Source organism: Castor canadensis, chromosome 13 (assembly GCF_047511655.1).
Source record: "Castor canadensis chromosome 13, mCasCan1.hap1v2, whole genome shotgun sequence".
Classification (NCBI taxonomy): Eukaryota; Metazoa; Chordata; class Mammalia; order Rodentia; family Castoridae; genus Castor; species Castor canadensis.
In genome coordinates this window covers 121,525,626-121,545,580 of record NC_133398.1, presented here as the reverse complement: position 1 = coordinate 121,545,580, position 19,955 = coordinate 121,525,626, and the positions used below count along the sequence as shown (strand labels likewise).

Genomic DNA, 19,955 nt, shown 5'->3' with positions numbered 1-19,955 from the left:
AGTGCTACTTTAAAAAAAATAAAACCATGCAAAAAATAGTTTATCATACTTAAAATACAAATGAATAAAGAAGCCAAATAATTCTATAAGACAGAATGATTAGAAGTCCTAATAGCAATGAAATCTTGGAAAAGTCCATTTGAAAATGATCTTTGGAACAGAACAGGAGGGAATAAGCCCTGAAGCCAGGCAGCCCAACTCTGAAGCTCTCTTGACTCCAGAAGCACTATTTCATATCCTGCGGGACTCGGGCTTCCTCACCTGTACTATGAGGATAAGGGTTACTTCTAGGATTGTGTGTGACTGCTCACTGTAAAGGACTCAATAGTGGCTATCAAACAAAAAATGTTCAATGAACATTAGCTTCCACAACTACTGATGTAGTCACCATCATCATTTCCTTCATGGTCTTCAGAACCTGAGGAACAATGTTCGTGGTTGAGAAAGCACGACCTCAAGTTGATTTGTTTTTCGATGCAGCACTTCATTTATTTTGAAGTTGCAAATACTATTCAAGAAGGGCAGGAGACTTTATGTATCCCAATCAGTTAGAAAAGGTTAAAGTAGCTTAACTAGACTGAGGATCTCTCTTCATCTTCTCAAAGTCTTCCTTTTAGTGACTTTCAGCTTCACCAAACACTTGGATATGAACCTACAATACTAATCCTCCATTCACTCTTTCTAATTCAAAACTACATTACAGAATGGATTTGCTGAGCACACTAATGTGGTTTAGAGTGATGGGGTCTTTAATTAAAGGCCTAGACAACAAATAATAGAATGAAAGTTTCTAGGGGGGGCTGGGGATGTAGCTCACTGAGAGTAGGGTGCTTGCCTAGTATGTTGCAAGGCCCTGGGTTGGATCCCCAGCAGTGCCAAAAAGTTCCTAGGAATGAGTTAAGTAACAGAAGAAATGAAGTTCAGAAACTTGATAGTGTGCTATACTGACCAAATTATTCAACCCGTCTACCTACACTCCCTCATCTCTAAAAGGAACTGTGGCTCATCTTACAATCTTATTTGTAAGGCTTAGAAGTAACTCTATAAAGTACACAGTCACTACCAAAGAACAGGTACTCAACACATGGCAACATTTTACAGGACACAATCTCATTCTTGCTTTCTTAACACTCAAACACATACACATTGAAACCTGCATTTTTTCAAATAACTACAAAAATGTGAACACAAATGTGAATAAAGGAATTACTTAAAGTTCAAGAGTCTAGCCAGGTGCTAATGGCTAATGCCTGTAATCCTACATACTCAGGAGGCAGGATCAATGTCAGCCCAGACAAAAAACATTAACACAAAAAAGGGCTACCAGAGTGGCTCAAGTGGTAAAGCACCTGCCTTGCAAGTATGAGGTCTTGAATTCAAACCTGAATACCAAAAAAAAGTTTAAGAGTCACATTACACCCAAGAGTTCCAGCTGTGTGTGTGTGTGTGTATGTGTGTGTGTGTGTGTGTGTGAGTGAGAGAGAGAGAGAGAGAGAGAGAATGAATACAGAGAATATGAAACAACACTGGAGACGGAGAAAGATGAGAGCTGCAATTTCTTACACACAGGCAATTCTGGCTGCCACTTGTACTCTGCAAACAGACTGTGTAGAAGTGAGATGGAAAACACAACTCCACTATGCACTCCACTGCTCTCCAGCCCACACACATCTTCAAGTACAAGCCCCTTATCCCAGGAAGTCAGATCTAAAGAAATTCAGCTTTTGTACAACACAGCTTCACAGTACAAGCCGACTACTTCACGTGGCCCTCAACCAAAATGCAGTTATTCCACTTTTGAAGGAAAATGGGCTCTTAACAATGGCAGTGTGACTAGCTTCACTTTGTGAGAGTGTCAAGGGATCTCTCAGAAACACTGACTAAACAAGATTTTCCTCACCTAGGACTAGAAAGCCCCTGTGAGAAGTAAATCCATCGAACTTAGTTTCTTTCAGGTTTGAATGTCACCATGAACGATGGCAGGCTGAAGAGTATGGGGAAAATGCCAATGCCCAGGAAGACCAAAGAAACAACTAGTTTAGTAACCGCACTGTTTTCTTCCTCCTATCATCCAAGGCAGCTTTTTAAAAGCAAAGAAACAGTAACAATGACAGGGTATCATCCCTGTATCACATCCTATGGCATTAACAGCTCCTAATGTAAGTTAAGTCTCCCATCATCATACTTAGTATTCCTTTCTCCTAAAACCAAGAAATAGAAAATGGGGAAAACATGCCAAGGTCATTTACACAGAAATATGGGCCAACCTTTAAATTCAGTTCTCTCCTAAGAGTTTTTGTCAGTGCTGAACTGACAAATTACTAAAAGAACAACCAATCCCAAGGGGAATGGATGCTGTGTGGCTGCCCTTGTTAGCTGTGCTGCCTCCTGCTGTCTCCACCCTTAGAAACACACCTTCTCTGTTATGCTTACTGTAGCAGCAATCACCTGCTCAAAGCAATCCACCTTTTCTAATCTAGACCCCCAATTTCACATTTCACAGTCAGAAAGAGGAATGCATTTTCCTCTGTAAGCTGGGTGAAAGCAATCTGTGGTCTCCAAAGGAGTCAACCTCATATTCTTTAATCTTGTCCTCTGTAAAAATTCTTTATTGGTGTTTTACAATAAATATGTGAATGATGAACAATACTGCTCAAAATTTTTAACTTAAGCCACCAATCTAAATAAGCTACCAATTAAATTTCTGACATGGTTACACCTACTTTTGTAACTCTTAAGGCCAACAATTTTAATCATTAGACTATCTGGTTTCAAATATAATTTTAAATTATAATTGTATTATCAATTCTACATGAAATATAATACTGGAAAACATATATTATGTATTTTCTAACAATTATAAAATAGAAATAATTTATAATAATATGGCATCAAATTTATGTCTCAGAATATTAAGAATCTTGAGGTTTGTTTTTTTGGTTGGTTTTTTTTTTTGGTCGGGAGTAGACTAGGGTTTGAACTCTGGACTTCAGGCTTGCAAAGCAGGCACTCTACCACTTGAACCACACCTCTAGCACCATTTATGCTCTGGTATTTTGGAGATGGGGTCTCCAGAACTATCTGCATGGGCTGGCCTCAAACCATGATTCTCCCAATTTCAGCCTCCCAAGTAGCTAGGATTATAAATGTAAGCCACCAGCACCCAGAAGAAACTTGTGTTTTTAAGTAATTCATAACCTTGTAGAGAATTACTAGATGGCTTCCAAATTTTACTATATTACTGATAAGAGTTACAGTCCATGATTAAGACTGATTTTTAACATATTTGTTTTCATGTCTAAAATGTATGACACTGTCAATTAAAAAAACTGGTTAAAAACATAGGCCTCTAAAGTAACTAATGTTTGTCAACACAAAAGTATTCTACCTAAAGGGCAAGTACCATTTATGCAAATAATCAAAATACATATACCTTAAGAGAGATTTAAAAATCAATTAAGACAAGGTAGCAAAGCTGAAAGGTTCTAGTATTTAAATGCTTAACTTGTGAAAAGTACAGAGACTTTCATCCATATAACCTCCCACAACTCAAAAACAAAAGCATTCCTGAGTTAAGTTGGAACAAAAGAATCTTTCAAAATTAAGGCTCAACAGTATTGTTTTCTTCTTGTGTCCTAACAAAGCTGAGTAACTATCAAGGGTAGGAAGCTGTATTTTAACCTAAATTGGAAGTAAATGTTGAACCAGCAACAGGAATGGACCTAGACCAACTTGTCAAAACTAGTTAACTGCAGCCATTTGACTTAAAGGAATATAATTCACATATTGATGGCCATATACCAAATTCTCAGCAGCACAGTAATTAGTAATACGTTAAATTGAAATAGACACATATCCAATTCTTATCACCACGCTAATGGCTATTCTCCTAAATTTAAAAATTCAGAAGTCAAAGGTAAAAAAAAGATGACAAGGTAATATGGTCCCATATTAAAATTTACCAAAAAAGGAAACATCACCCAAGAAGATAAACTTCTGTTCACTCTATTTCATCTATCTACTTTTTATCTGGATGCCAAATATGTAAGCTACTATTATTGCCTTTGGTCCTAATAAAAATTCCTATCATTAAGGTAACTCAGAGAATTCTCCCAGCAAACTTTCTTCCCCAGAGACGACTAAAGATGTTTTGCTCATAAGGAGCCTGTTCTTCTCAATTATAGAAACTTCACATTGTCAAAGCGCTGAATTTTCTGTGAAACACTGGGGCTGCACATTCATTCATTCATGACAACATGGAACTAATGTTAATGTTTAAATGTTTAAACACCAAATGCAAGATTCCAAAAGGCAAGAAAACACAGCACAGAAACTCATGTTACCCTTGTTAAGTCAGCGTGCACATTTTACGTTTCAGTGCAAGCCAAGCAGATCAGAGACAGGTCAGGACACATGTTGGTTCCTGTCCAATCCAGATTAATCTCATTGACAATTTTCTAATTCACCATTTTTTGAATTTCAAGTTAATATAAAGGAGTGCTATGAGAATAGCCTAGAAAGTTTGCCTTTAAAATAGTTATACCCTTAAAAACAGAAATTTATCTACCTCATTAGTGTTCCAATGGTGCCTCTCTTTTGGTAAACTTGAACATTTCGGCAGACATTCAAGCAGCTTTTTCGGTAAAAAGATTTTTACATGACTACTATTGCTGTTCCCATGATCATCTATAAAGAACAAAATACTAAATTCAGAGAAAATAAGAGAAAAGCCTCTTTTTAAGCACACTGACAAGGTAAGAAACAGCAGCTCAGTTTAGTAGCTGTAAGACCAAGAGCATCAGAGGGCCTCTAGTCTCTATTCCTCTTGGTAGCACTTGCCTACACTCTTATCAGATGGATGGCAGCAGGAACCTGGCTGTGAGGTTCTAAAATAGGATCGTGCTTTGCTCCAACACAAGCAAGCAAACAGGGAATATCCCAGCAGCTGCCCATAACCAGAATGTTACTTTTAAAGATCCTTTCCCCATGTTTCCATGAAGTACATCAAAACTACAAAATCATTTAACTCCACAAAACCCATAAATCTTTTATTAACTAGATGAAAAGGTTTCAAGATTTTTAGGTAGGAATTGTAACACATGACTACTTTATTCACAAACTAAATACAACTTCATCCCTTAGAACACAAATGAAATTTATCCTTTCAAAAGCAAATCATTAAACTTATAAGGAATTTAAACCTACAGTTGGCTACCAGATAAGACAGAGCTGGCATTTCCATCCTGATTCTAAAAGCATATCACTTTAACTAACTTGATGTACATGTACATATCTGTAGAACTATTACTTCTTCAGATATATCATCAAAGTGTAACTCTTCTTAATGAGTTAGAGAAAAATGATTACTTTTAGACTAGACAGTGTGTCTGATGACTTGGTAATCTGGCTAGCTGGTGCTTTCTAGAAGAGATCATTTCTTTAGATCACATTTCATTCAATCATTTATTTACACTGTATTTATTATCCCACTCCTATAACACAGGTCCTCTGCCTGGTTCAAAACTCCTTGCCAGCTGTGGCAAATTTAGGCCAAAAGTTTCAAATTACCCACTCCATTTTTGCTAATATTAAATGAAATCCCAAATATACATATAAAGGATACAATGCATAAGTAGGTACTAAGGAACACTGAAGACTGGATTTGCTCTAGTTGGACAGTTTTATCATTTTTTCTGGTATTAGTAAGATATAATAAAACCACCAAACTCAAGAGTTAAGATTCCAAGAATCTGCCCCACTTCTGCTACAGTCTAATTGTGTGACCTTGGCTAAGTTACTTAATATTTTCAGTTTTCCCAAATCATTAATAAGAGAATTAGAGATCACTTCATTCTCCTTCATGTACAAATCCCTGTAAAATTTATAAAATCGATCAATAATTTAACACACCTTGCAATTCAGCAATCTTACATACACTGATAATGTTAAAAGTGAAAAACAGTATTTCCTGTTATTTACTATAATTTTGTTTGGCAGAGTCTATTTTTTGGAACATGTAAAAAATATGAAAGCATTAAAAAATACTTTCTAAGATCATAAAAACCTTCTCCAAACATTTCTCATCTGATTAACACATTTCTTCTCATGGAAAAGATCTTAAAAGGGAAACACTGGGCATAGAAATAGTCTAAAAAATTTACTACATCATACAGAATACTTTATAGGGATGAACTTAAGATTGAGTTTTAGTGCACTAAATCTTTTTTGGGGCATGAACTACATAACCAACTGAATTATAACACCATCATGTATTTCTACAACAGTATAAAAACTTGGAAAAACTTAAAAACTATTTTTAAGAATCTAAAGTTTTAATTTGATAGCAAAATAAGATTAAACTCTTTTAAATATTTTGCTTAGAAACCAAGAAAACTGTTGGACTAGGAGAAAGTTCTTTACTAACTGCACACTATAACATCTTTGTAATTTTATGTGCTCATGCATACTCCCTGCACTTGATCTTCCCAAGGGAGGTGCCATGGGCTATAAAACTTTAAAGCAAAGAAGACCAAATCATAAGAGCCTTTACCTCCCTTCTCTCTGCTCCTAAAGTGGTTTTATTCTCATTTTTTAAAAACCCCCATGACATATATGATTTCTAAAGTAGAAATAAAGTTCTAAAATCTATATTCAATTCAAATATTCAATATTTACAAGGACCTTATAAGAAAATAGCACTAGGCTATGTGCTCAATCAATGCTTATGCTTTGCATATGAACAGTCATATCTCTGAGAAAGCAATTTGTTTAAAGCAGAATTCTGAACACTAATGAAAAGAATACTAAACGCTGGCTTCTGTCTCTCTGTGCTCACAACCTGATGTTAATTTCCTGTCCCTTTAAGCCTCTTTAGAGAGTCCAGCTGTCCTGTAGTAAATAAAGTGTGAGGGGGGTAGGGGTTCTCTTCTCTTCAGTATAACTAACAGCTATAGGAAAAGCTTTGGTCTTCTGCTCTGATACCAAATCAGGTGGTGGTGGTTTAGCCCAAAGGCTTTTAAAGAGAAGCAGAAGGCTGTGTAAGCACTGTCTCAATCAAGTTTCTAAAGATAGCACTTTATGGGAATGTGCAGTCAGGGGTTAAAAAGGAAGAAGAGTATGACAGGGCAATGGGTGCCCTAATCAGTTTTTAAACTGTGCCACTTCTACAATTTTAGGTTCATACTGAATATAAATTGGATGTTTTAAAGAAACATAAACATGGGTAAATTTTCCCACTGCGTATTGTGAAGATGGTAATTTCAATACTGGGGAAAGAATTATTAGGAACTTGAAAAAGCAAAATGCTACACCTCCTACTTTCAAATTTCAGTGTTTCAGGTTAAAGTGTGATAAGGAGAAACTTTGCTTTTATACTGGAAAAGAACTGCTCATGTGGCAATACTGCATAAAAATGGGTTTTTTTAATTAAAAGCTACTGTTTCATGTTTTTAGAACAGCTATAAATGATTAAATAATTAAATACATGTGCCAGTTTTGAAATCTAGTAACAGTATCTTAAGTTAACAAAAAAATTAAGGTATACACTGGTTTCAATTGCATCTCAGTAGTCAATTCAAAGATAAACTTTGACACTGCAAAACGGGAGTGCCAACCAAATGACAGTAAAACATTTCATTAGCATTATCTACACTATGCATGTGTGATAGATGACCAAAATAATCTTCTAACCTACTTGACAAAAAAACGTAACTAGTGAAGCTCTTGAAATTGACAGATGATTTACTTGGTTGACAGTTACAATTCTGGAGAATGAACCATCCTTTCTAGTCAACCTTCAGATATTTTCTAAATGATAATTTTATAGGTATAGTATAATTTAGCTAAATCTTCCTAAAATGTACAAAAATGCTCATTCACTTCATTAAGACAAAAAATAGAATTCCTGCTTCTGGTTTTATTTCTAAAAACTGAGATGCACAATGCCCAATCCTTTATTTAAATCTAAATCCAGAGATTTGTATTTGACCTGCACCTTGAACACTCTGACTTCTACAAGGGAAACTGTAAGTATAATGACTCTAACCTAGATATGATACATCTATTTTAATTCATAATAAAAATTAAATAATTTTGGTACTATGAGCAATGATGAACACTGTTACTCAATCAAGTTGATTAGGGTTAACCTCTCAACCTCTAGACCGAACTGTTCAAAATGAATTGGTGTATCAGTGTATCCACTTGCTAAATCTTATCAGGAATATATCTGATCAATAACTTGGAATGGTAAGACTAAAGGAAGCTCTACAATCTCCTATTTAAGTATAATTATTATGTGCTCAGATTTAATTAGTGGGACAGGAACTGGTTTAGGAAAACATAAGCACACATTGTTGCGTTCAAGGCAGCACAGTTCTCACAGCAACAAATACTGCCATGACTAACCTACAACTTTCAAATCACTACTCATCCAAATAAACATTAATTAAGCACCAACTATGTGCCAAGCATTGATCATAGTCTGCATTATTCTTTTCCAGAAAGTCTCCAAAATGAATTAAACACAGCTGTAATTATCCAAAATATTTTTGAAGGTTAAAAATAAAAGAAAGTAATTTTTAAGCAGAAAAGCATAGCTAGTTTTGCTACTAAACAACCTTTCTTTCTCCTTTTCATAGAGCTATGCGATCAACACATGGCACCCTCCTATTTTTGTGTGGTCCAGATGTAGCTGTTTCCTATCAATCTGTTATTAAATTTCTGGTCCAGGTTTAGGTCAACTCATAGCTTGGGGTCGATAAACTTCTATTTATCTGTATTTGCATTTTCAATCTAAAAAAATGTAAATGGAGGCACATAAACCCTGTGATCTATCACTTCAATTTAAACTTAGACACATCCTCTCCCACTGTATTTCACTGGGTTACAACTTGACCTACATATGATCAAGTGAATCTCTTTTCTATTATTGATTAGGGGGCAAACATTTGTGGGACTTAGGCACCCAGAAAGGACTTTACACTGTGCTCTCTATCTCCTCATGATAAAACATAAAAACTTAATCACTCCCACTTTTCACAGAGAACCTGAGGCTGAGATTAATTTGCCCAGGATTCAGTTACAAATGGCTCAAATGGGATTCAAACATGACCCGTGGTTTTCCCCACAATGCCACATGTTCTTACTCTATGTCACCTGGTACTGGACTCCAGAACTATAAAACTGTATTATGACCAACACAGAGTGCTCTGACTTTTCTGTGTGACTGAATCCATTGACTTTTTGAATCCCCACAGAAACATGAGGAAATTTCTACTAACCCCAAAAAGATTAAGTAACTTATCTAAGATCACACAGCAGTTAAAAAGCAGAACCCAGGCCTTCTAAAGACCTGGTCAAAGACTGTTTCACTGCACTGTGATGAAGGAGTGACTCTCACTGCCAAGCCCACCCCTTCCCAAAAGTCAAAAGCTTTTTCAAATCCTACCTTCTATAGGTGGCCCGGTGTTGAGAACACAGTAGGTGCTAGTTCTGCAGAATACACTTTGGGAAACGCTCTAAGGAAACAGAAAATAAAATGTAAAACTAATCTTTGAAAAAGATATATTCTGGCTCTTCTGTGATTTTCCTGCCAAAGATGCAAAACCTAAATCTAATCATAAAGAAACATTGGACAAATCCAAAATGAGGAACATTCCAAAAAATGACTGGCTGGCAATTTTCAAAGTGTCATGGGCACAAAAGTCAGAAAACACTGAGACTGTTCTGTGTTAAGGAAGACTTAAGAGACAACTGAATGTGTCCCAAGGTTCTGATTGAACCTTTTTTTTTTTTTACAAAGATCACTGCTGGGACAATAGGCAAAAGGGAAATAGGATTTGAGAATTAAATGGTAAAAATGCCTCAGTGTTCATTTCTGGATTTTGATTACTGTATTTTAGTTGTGAAGGACAATGTTCTTCTTTGTAAGAAATGCACAAAATATTTGAGAATGATAAAAATATTGCCAACTTACAAATGGCTGGGTGAGCAGGGCCAAGTTCTTTGCACTGCAAAGATTGTTTCAAAACTTAAGGGGGTGTGTGTATGTATAAGACATCTATGCTCGTGAACATGTATTACTCGTGTAGTCTTTTAATGGGACACATGTGCTGTGGATAGAGTAAACATTTACTAAGAACAGATACTGTACGCATTTTGCAGTTAGTCAGATCAACATCATTAACCATTTCCCAGCAATATACCCAATACCCAACTCACACAAAAGAATCTGCACTGAGTGCCAACAGGCACTATGGCAGACAGAGTAAGTCAGGAGGAAGTTGGAAGACATAGTCTCTGATCTCAGACCACTTCACTCAGATAAAATTAAAGTTTTAAGAACATATACAATGGTAACTTTAAAAATAAAAAAAAATGGGTCTTGCCACCCAGCAATCCTACAAAAACTTTTCTTGTGGTTGCAATATTAGGTAAAATCCTAAGAAAACTTTTCTTATGGCTGCAATATTAGGTAAAATTTTAGATTATTCATCCTAGTTATAAGCCTCACATTCCTATACTTAGAAAACAAAAGACAGTTTACAACTTCAACAATAACACATAACATTTTATATTTAAAATATAAAGAAAGAGCTCAGTTCTACTAGTTACTAGTTGTCCTTGGAAAGTAACTGAACCTCTCTGTACTACCTCATCAACAGAAAGGAAAGATGACACTTCTCTCTCCTATGTCACAGGGCAGGTGAGGGAATTAAGTAAGTGTTTTAAATTCAAAAAGAACTCACAACTATAAAACACTACTGTTATTAATCTTTAATAATCTTAAGATTTCCTAAGAATAAACTGATGATTGCCTGAATTTTTAATGCCAAAAGGAATGTTAAAATCTGACTAAACTAACTTCCATGTATTTCTAATTTTCCTCTCCCTTATATCCATTATCAAGTGCTTCAGAAGTCAAATTATTGTCAGGGCCCATACAATAAATCTTTCCCCATAATATGACTCCTAGATACCAGTATAACCATCAGCTCCTTAATTCTTTCTTTTGTTTCTGGAAAATTCTTATTGTAGGATCTCTCTCTCTCTCTCTCTGCCCTCCCCCCCACCAATTAACAGTAGCCGCTTATGGTAATAGCCTGTAGTAACATCTGGATCCCAGGATTCTCCCTATAAATTCTGGCCTATCCTCAGAATGTTAGTTCTATCTATGACCATGAACATGGAATTACAGTTGATTATGCAAAGCAACTGATGTGAAGTCAACAGAACCCCAACTTCCTCTAAAATCTGCCACTTTCCAGCAGCAGACTCCTAGGTCACACGAAGGTAACATCTAATCTCTATGCAGTTTATGAACTCGAACTTAAAAAGACATCTTCTTCAAGGCTTAACACTTTCTGGCTTTCTATTACTGAAAATAAATAGCGTAAGATAACTTTTCAAGACATCTTCACAATGGTCTTAGGTCAAAAGTTTAAAAATCACTAATGGTCGGTCAGATGCAGGTGGCTCATGGCTGTAATCCTGGTTACTTGAGAGGCAGGAAGTGGAAATCAGGGAGGATCAGAGTTCATGGCCAAGGTAGGCAAAAAGTTCATGAGACCCCATTTCAACCAATAGCTGGGCACAGTGGTTCATACCTGTCATCTCTCAGCTATGGCAATAAGCTTATAATAGAAAGATCATGGTCCAGACTGGCCTAGGCTAAAAAAGCAAATCCCTATCTCAAAAATAACAAGAGCAAAAAGGGATGGAAGCGTGGCTCAAGAGGTAGAGAGCCTACCTAGCAAGTGCAAAGTCCTAAGCTTAAACCCTAGTATTGCAGTAAAAAAAAAATCACTAATACTTGGTAGGACATATGAAAAAACAGCTTCACAAAAAAATATTTTCACACTGAACTTCAAAATCTGATCATTAGCGGTAAAACATTCCAAATAACAAATAGGAAGACGTAAACACTAAAATAACATACATAACATAAGTATTATAGGCAAAAACCAAGCATGCTTTCTCCACAGCATTGCCATAATAAACAGTCTTAGTAATTAACTATAGGAAAGGCACTCACATAAGTTGAAAGTAAAATCTATTAAGTCCTTCTAACCTCAAAAACTCCAGGTTCTCAAAGCAAATAAGCCGAAGCACAAGAAAATGTGGGTGGTAACAAGTGGAAGTAGATAATCTGGTGCCAGGCCCTGTTCACAGAATCACATACTGAACCACCTCGAGATGCCTTTCTGCATTACTACAATGGCTTTACCCCCTGAGGAAGTAGGAGGGCCAGTCCCAAGTACCTAAAAAGCGGGAGTGGTCTATTCCTGTCCCTACTCACTGCTGACAACACAACAGAATGGAAATGCAAAAAGCATTCAAGTCAGAGAGAGATGGTTTCAAGTCCTCCCTCAGCTGCAGAAGTCCTGCTGTTCTTCCTGGCCAAACCTTCAGTTCATGCAGGCCAATGGTCCTTCAGGAAGCCCCTGGTCCCAGAATTATGCAGCCCCGCAGGTACTTTCAGAGTAGCCTATCTCCCTTCCAAAAAACACATGCCTCCTTATTGTCACTCCTTCCATTTGGTCTATATATATGAAAGAAGCACCTGCCACATGCCAGATACTGTCACAGCTGAGACCTAGCAGGGAACAGGAGGGCAAAGGTTCTGCCCTCTTGGAGGAATTCCAGAAGGGCAAGGCAGACAGTAAGAAGGATGCTAACTGGGGTAAACATTATAAAGGAAATTTTTTTTAAAAAGAGGTGCATTACTGTGAACACTCTGGGTATTTCGCCTTGTTCCTGAACAGATTATCCATGATGGAGTGAAAGGAATGCTTAGTTAGAGCATCAAAAAAGACTAGATTCTGTCACTAACCAAATCAAGGGTTCTCAGCCTCAGGTGGTCATTTGATCATTGATTTTTAAAAAATTCTGATGCCCAAGATGCAATTCTGACCAATTAGGGCAAAATGTCTGGGGAAGGGACCCAGGCACCAATATTTTTTAAAGGTTTCCAAGTGATCCCAGTCTTGTGACTCTGGGTAACTCTGACTTTCTTGGTTTTCTCAAAAGTCAAATGTGAGGGTGGCCTTGAGCAGGGCTTCTTCTACTTTATGGGCATGTGGTCATCTGAGGATCTCATTTCAATACAAGTTCTGATTTACAGGTCTATGTGGGACAAAAGCAAATACTTCTAACAAGCCCAAGGTGATGCCGTGCCAAGATTAATGGTCATACCTTGACTATCAATAACCAGATGATCAACCTAAAAGATCAGGAATTAGGTAAATATCTAAGAATGATCCTACCAGTCCTGACACTCTTCAACTGCATAATACTATAAATCCCTAAACAACTTTTAAAAAGCACTTTTGTCTGTTAATGCAGACTACAATACAAAACTATGCTCGAATATCCAAGCAAGATAATTAAGAAAAATTATAGGAATACTCAATTAAATATAGTGCCCTGTATCTGCTAGAAATACCCAAGAGGGGAGATGCACAACTCTGGAAAATATAATCCCTGCTTTCAGAAATTACAGTATCTAGTTAAGGAGACAATGCTAAAAAAGAAAAAATAATACATGGACTTTTAAATGCTAATGAGTCAGGTACCAGTGGCTATAATCCTAGCTTTTTGGAAAGTTGAGATCAGGAGGATCAAGGTTTGAGGCCAGGCAGGATAAATGGTTTGTGAGAACCCCATGGCTGAAATAACCAGAGCAAAATGGACTGACGACAGGTATGGCTCAAGCAGTAGAATGCCTGCTTTGTAGGTAAAACCTGAGTTCAAACCCCAGTCCCACCCAAAAAAAGAAAAAGAAAGGCTAAAATGAGGAGTAGTTGGTAAAGGTGAGTAAAGGTAGTAACCACCAGTGTACCAAGCACAAACTCTTTGAAGGCAGGACCTATATATTATTCATTTTGTCTGTCTTCAAAGAACCTAGGTCAGAATGTTAAACATAGGCACTTTCATTATATGTACGTGGTATGGGGTAATGGATTAATGAAACAAAATGCTGTATGATAAGACGTGATTACAGGCTTTGGAAAAGAGAAGTAGCATGATGAAAACTGTATTTACAGTTCTTTGAAATAAGAACTGAGGATGTTTAAGTCTCCACAGAGTACCTTTAAAGCTAACTGAGGATCCACATAGTTTATTAAATCAAATATGGAGAAAGGCCATATTGAGTGCGACAAACCACTGTACCAACTAGAAGTGAATACATTAAACATTTTTTGCCACTTATTCTATCATGACTTAGACAGACTCTTAAAATCCATGGCAACTGCATAGATCATTACATATAAATAATCAAGTTAAAGCAGAGCCTGAAATTCTTAGCCCCTTTACTAAACTCACCAGTTCTATTTGGCATTCTAGGCAAGGTATCTAGTTAGGCAAGCTAACTCTACAGAACAAATTGTATAATGACTCAAATGCCATAACCATTTACTTCTAGCTCATGTAAAGTCCATAGCATGTGTCCTTGGTCAGCAGACAGCTCTCCTCTAAGCAGTGGCTCTGGCACCCATGACCCTTCCATCTCGTGGCTGGGGGCTTCCGGCGTCACTGGACTCCTCTGCACTGAGACAACTGAGGAAAGGACACATACTCATGACTCAAGGTGTTGGGGCCCAAGCCTGGAAGTAGCATACTTCTCTGTGCTCACTCCATTGTCAAGAATTTGGCCACGAAGCAGGCATACTTAATTGTAAGGACATCTGGGAAAAGGCCAGTAGAAGAGACAGGTTCAGGATCAGCTAAAAGTCTCTGCACAATGTCATCTGTAAATTGTCTTTTAATTCTAGAAGAGTTACTCTTTTCAAAAATGTCTTCTGCTAACCAACAACTCCACCTTTAATCCCTAGTCATTCAGTATCTAAAACAAGTCTAGTGAACTTTCTTCTCTGATAAATATTTTTCTGACATACTCCAAAACAGACTGTATCAACGGTATCATTGAAGGGATGGCTGGCTTATTCATCCCCGTACCTCCAGTACTTAATTCAATGTCTGCCACATAACAGAAACTCAAACATTTGTTGCGTTTATGGATGAATGGCATTCTTAAAGTTCACAGAAAGGAAAAAAGGTAGTCCCATCTCCTCCCCTGGGATTTACCAAAGGCCGTTTGTCCCTTAAGCACAGTTCTCCTCTGGTAATACTGCCCTGTTGCTTCCTATCCTCTGGTCCCCAAGACAATCACTCTGAGATCCTGTGCCTCAGTGCTCCTGCCCCTGAGAATCAGTAGCCATCAAGTCTCAGTCCAGCAATGCTGTGAATTTTTTGGAAGGAGTCATATTCTTTTACTCATTCAAGAATTCAGGCACCCTTTTTGCTGTGGGACTGCTGGTTGCTGTCGAAATGGGCAAATTCATGTAACCCAGGAAAGTGGTGCTGGTCCTAGCCAGACGCTACTTCGGACGCAAAGCCGTCATCGTGAAGAACACTGATGATGGCACCTCAGATCGCCCCTACAGCCATGCTCTGGTGGCTGGAATTGACCGATATCCCTGCAAAGTGACAGCTGCAATGGGCAAGAAGAAAATCGCCAAGAGGTCAAAGATAAAGTCTTTCATGAAAGTTTATAACTACAATCACCTTATGCCCACAAGGTACTCTGTGGACATCCCCTTGGACAAGACTATTGTCAACAAGGATGTCTTTAGAGACCCAGCTCTTAAACACAAAGCCAGATGGGAGGCCAAAGTCAAGTTTGAGGAGAGGTACAAGACTGGCAAGAGTAAGTAGTTCTTCCAGAAGCTTCGGTTTTAGATGTGTTTTGTTCCCATTATTAAAAAAAAGAAACAAGCTGCCTGCCTGCTGCATTGATTATTCAGACTGGGAGAAGTAGAGCATTCATAGGATAAGAGAGACTGGGTGGTAGGTGAGGGGCTGTAGGAAAATATAAAATAAAATAATGACCTGTAAAAAAAAAAAAAGAATTCAGGCAATATAAGTAAAGTTACTTTAGGCCAACTAAGGAAGAATGTGTGTGTGGGGGTGCTCAATAGTTTTCACAAATACTAAAATTTTGGGTACAGCACAAGTCTGCTAAATAAGAAAGTACAAGGTCTGTCAAAAGACATGTTTTGGCCAGCCACCAATAGTTCATAACCATAATCCTAGCCACTTGGAAGGTTGAGATCAGCAGAATATAGGTCCAGGCCAGTCCAGGCAAATAGTTCTTGAGACCCCATCTCAACCAACAGCTGGGAGCAGTGGCACACACCTATCATCCCAAGCTATACAGGAGGCTGAGATCAGAAAGAAGGTGGTTCCAGGTCAGTGAGACCTCATCTCAAAAGGCTGGGCATGATAGTGCACATCTCTCATCCCAGCTACAGTGGGAAATTTCAAATAGGAGAGTTGCAGTCCAGGCCATCTTGGATAAAAAACAAGATCCTACCTCAAAAATAACCAGAGCAAAAACAGCTGGAGATATGGCTTAAGTGGTAGAGTGCTAGCCTAGAAAGCACAAGGCCCTGAGTTCAAATCCTGTACCTCCCAAAAGCTCTTTTTACAGTACATTTTTATAGTATAACTATAGCACATGCACACACACACACACACACACACACACACACACACACACATGCTACTATACTATTACTCTTTCCACACTCCACTTGGGCAGGTACAATAAAACAAGGAAATGCTAGCCTCTAAGGGAATTGAGGCACAGGTCATTTTAGGCTCTCAAATAGAGTTCAACACCTAGAGTTGAGTTCAAAAGCAAACAAGTGGCTACAACAGCCCACAAAATAATTGTGAGTCTAAGCAGCTTGCAGGAACTAGCCCTATAAATCAAACCTGATTTATGGCCTGAAAAATAAGATTAATTGAGTCACTATTACCAGAGATCCATATGAAGTATATTTAAAGTGATTTCAGAAGTTTAAAAAATCTTTCCTGTTATGAATCATGGTAGCATTAGAATTTTCATAAATTTTTTTAATAAATTTTTATTTGGATATAGTCATTATACAGGGGGGATTCGTAGTGACAACTCCAATGAGACTTATATCCTATGTTAGTTACACTGCCCCCATTGTCTCTCCCTCTTCAACCTCCTCCCCACCCCACTTAAAGCAACTGCAAGCAGCTTCTTAGTTCTGTTTCATATAGGTATATGAAGTCCATCTGCCATGTACTGTGAAAGAAGGAGATTAAGGTGACGGTATATGGCAGAATTTTCATACATTTAATTTGGCCAGGAAGCAAGTATACTCAACAGTCTGAAAGTAATCAAACAGCGCTTAATAAATATCCCCATTTCTACAAATATACATATTCTAGAACATATTCAGAAAAAAAAACTATGTAAGACTGAGAATTATATTTCTCAGTAGTACTTTAGTAGTAATGCTAACCATTTTTAACTACTCCAAGATAAAATACCAACAGAACCAACCCAACAAACTAGGTCTTTCATCTAATACTGCATACATACGACAATCATTTTCTTACATAAAATCTTTTCATCCTAAAAGGTACAAGACATTATACCTGCTCTAGAAAACAGGATGCCAAGGCAGGGCCAGGCATTTGGCCAGGGCCCCAGACCAGGCTCCCCATACTGTTCTGAGCTATTATTTTCACAAGAACGCAGGACTCGCTCCCTAGGAACTCAGAAATGCTGCTCCACAAAGAAAGTACTCAGGTTGCTCTGGCAGAAAGCTAAAGCCAATGGACATACTGAGGAGCAGCACAGATTATCTGTAATGTAACCTGGGAGGTGGACTTCCTAAAGGCACTGAGGCAGTGGCACAGACACTGCTGTGCATGCCTGGATATTGATCTTGTCTAAAGAAGATTTTCTGTGCTTCTCAAACAGTTTTTGGTCCATGAACCAGACCATCCGTCACCTATCACTACTGTTCAAAAAACTGAAACCTCATCAAAGCTAAAGCAGGAATGACACGGTTTCTCATAACAGAGCGTTGAGGCGTATACCGAGAAAATGGCAGCCACATGTCCCTGAATGGAACTCAGCTATCTGGGCCTCTCTTAATCCAAACACAGCTAGAACTAGGAAGGAAGCCAGGACACACTCGAAAGGCCAAGAGATTTTTATAAAGTCCACGCACACCAGCTCACCTACTTTACTGCAAGAAGAGGCTCTCTGACCCACATTCCTAGCATAGTTACTATTAAACTACTCACAGTTCTAACAAGTTTAATTATCAGGCTGCCAAGCCCACAGAAGATCAGAGGCAACAAACCAGAAGAAAGAGAGCTAAAAACTGATATAGAAGCAGAAGCAAAAGAGTGACAAGGAATAGCAAAGACAGGTTTTTTTTGTAAACAATAAAAGCTGAACACAAGACCTTGAAAGGTACAGCAGTTTGGGATCACTTATCATAAAAGCAACACTCCACTCAAAAGACCCTGAAAATATCACGGTATTAAACAAAGCCCAGTTCAATAACATATATAACATGAACCCAAGTTAACAAGGAAAATGTAACTTAAATTTCATGCATTCTACTTACTACAGGGAGAAAAGGTTGCATATTTAATACCTTTAGTTTGCATATCACATTACCTCAGATAAAATACTCCCAAATGGATCACTTCATTTCATCCTCAACAACCTCATAAAAGCAGACCCCTCCAATGGCCAGGAACCTCTGGTAAATAATTTTATTTTAGCAAGGTAGATGGGTTTATCAGTGGCAGGTATAAGACAGTATGATAATTTATAAACAGGAGAGAAGACATGAAAAGGCACCTATGCCCCTAGATGGGGATGAAGGGAGAGAGCCAAGAAAGCTGCCTGAGAAGGTCATCTCAAGGCCACATCTTAACCTTCTCCTAGAACTTCTTCACTTCCAAAATGTCCCTCACTGAAAGCTTCCATCTTTCCATTCTACAGGGCTTCCATCTGAGAAACTGCCCTAATGTCTCCTAGTCACATTGTCCCTCCCTACCGTGGTAGACAAACTTCATGATATACACCTACCATAAACCCCATCCCCAATGTTAATACCTTTGTGCAATCCCCTCCCCCTCTAAGTGACTAGACTTGCTTCCCGCCAGCAAAATGTGGCAAAGGTGATGATGGGCTCTCAATTACTTCTGTCTTGCTAGCTGACTCTCCCTTGTAGCTCTGATGAAGTAAGCTGCCATGTGGGAAAGACCCACATGGAAGAAGCTTAGAAGCAGATTCTTCCCTAGCTGAGCCTTCTCATGAGAGCCCAGTCCTGGCCAACACCTGGACTGTAGCTGCTGAGGCTGGGAGGCTGCAGACTGGCCATGCCATTCTGAACTCCTAACCCATGAAAACCCTGAAACAATAAACATGTGCTATTTTAAGCCACTAAAATTGCAGTCACTTGTTATAACATCAGTTGGTAATCTAATACACTCATAGCCCAATAGATACACCAGCATGTGACTTTGTTTCTCACCTTGAACATCAGTAATTTCACTATCGTTTCCACCAGTAATCTGCATATACTACCAAATTCTTGGAAGAATCATCTACCCTATCTCTATTCCTTGTCCCTCCAAGTCACTATCAAATTGACAAAACTACAAAACACACACACACACACACACACACACACACACACACACCCTCAGCCATTCTTTCTTCAACCCAGATAATTCTTACTACAGACAATTCTTGCCAGGAGTGATTTTCCTAACTCCAGTCCTTCCTATTTGCTTACTCATTCATTCACTTAACGTACAAGCATTTTCTAAGTCCAAGCCTCAAGTCTCTGACATCTACAAACATGCATCTAATTGAGGAAGAATGAGAACAAGCACTTCCAATGCTACAGCCAGGAAAACCATAGAATGCTATGACTGAGGACACAGAGAAAGGGTCCTTAATCCAATCTGGAAAGAGACAAGTCTCATCTAAGCTGAAACCCAGGGCACAAAGAGAGTCAGAAAGCACATGTGTGAGATGTGTACTGCATTCTAGAGGAAGGTGTAACTTCTAAATCAAGGCAAGAACAAGGTGCAAAGCCTATAGC

General features: G+C 38.1%; 1 long non-coding RNA gene and 1 pseudogene across 1 annotated transcript in view; one reads left to right on the top strand and one right to left on the bottom strand.

Moving 5' to 3' along the window:
- The window catches only part of LOC141415722 (uncharacterized), a 92,934-nt gene that overhangs the window by 61,972 nt on the left and 11,007 nt on the right, over positions 1 to 19,955 (bottom strand). Inside the window, exons 2-3 of the long non-coding RNA XR_012440663.1 lie at positions 9,449 to 9,518; positions 4,568 to 4,686 (exon numbers count right to left, since the gene is read on the bottom strand). This is a non-coding gene — a long non-coding RNA (uncharacterized lncRNA). The remainder of the gene's footprint in view (positions 1 to 4,567; positions 4,687 to 9,448; positions 9,519 to 19,955) is intronic.
- Positions 15,331 to 15,889, top strand: LOC141415721 (large ribosomal subunit protein eL27-like; annotated as a pseudogene).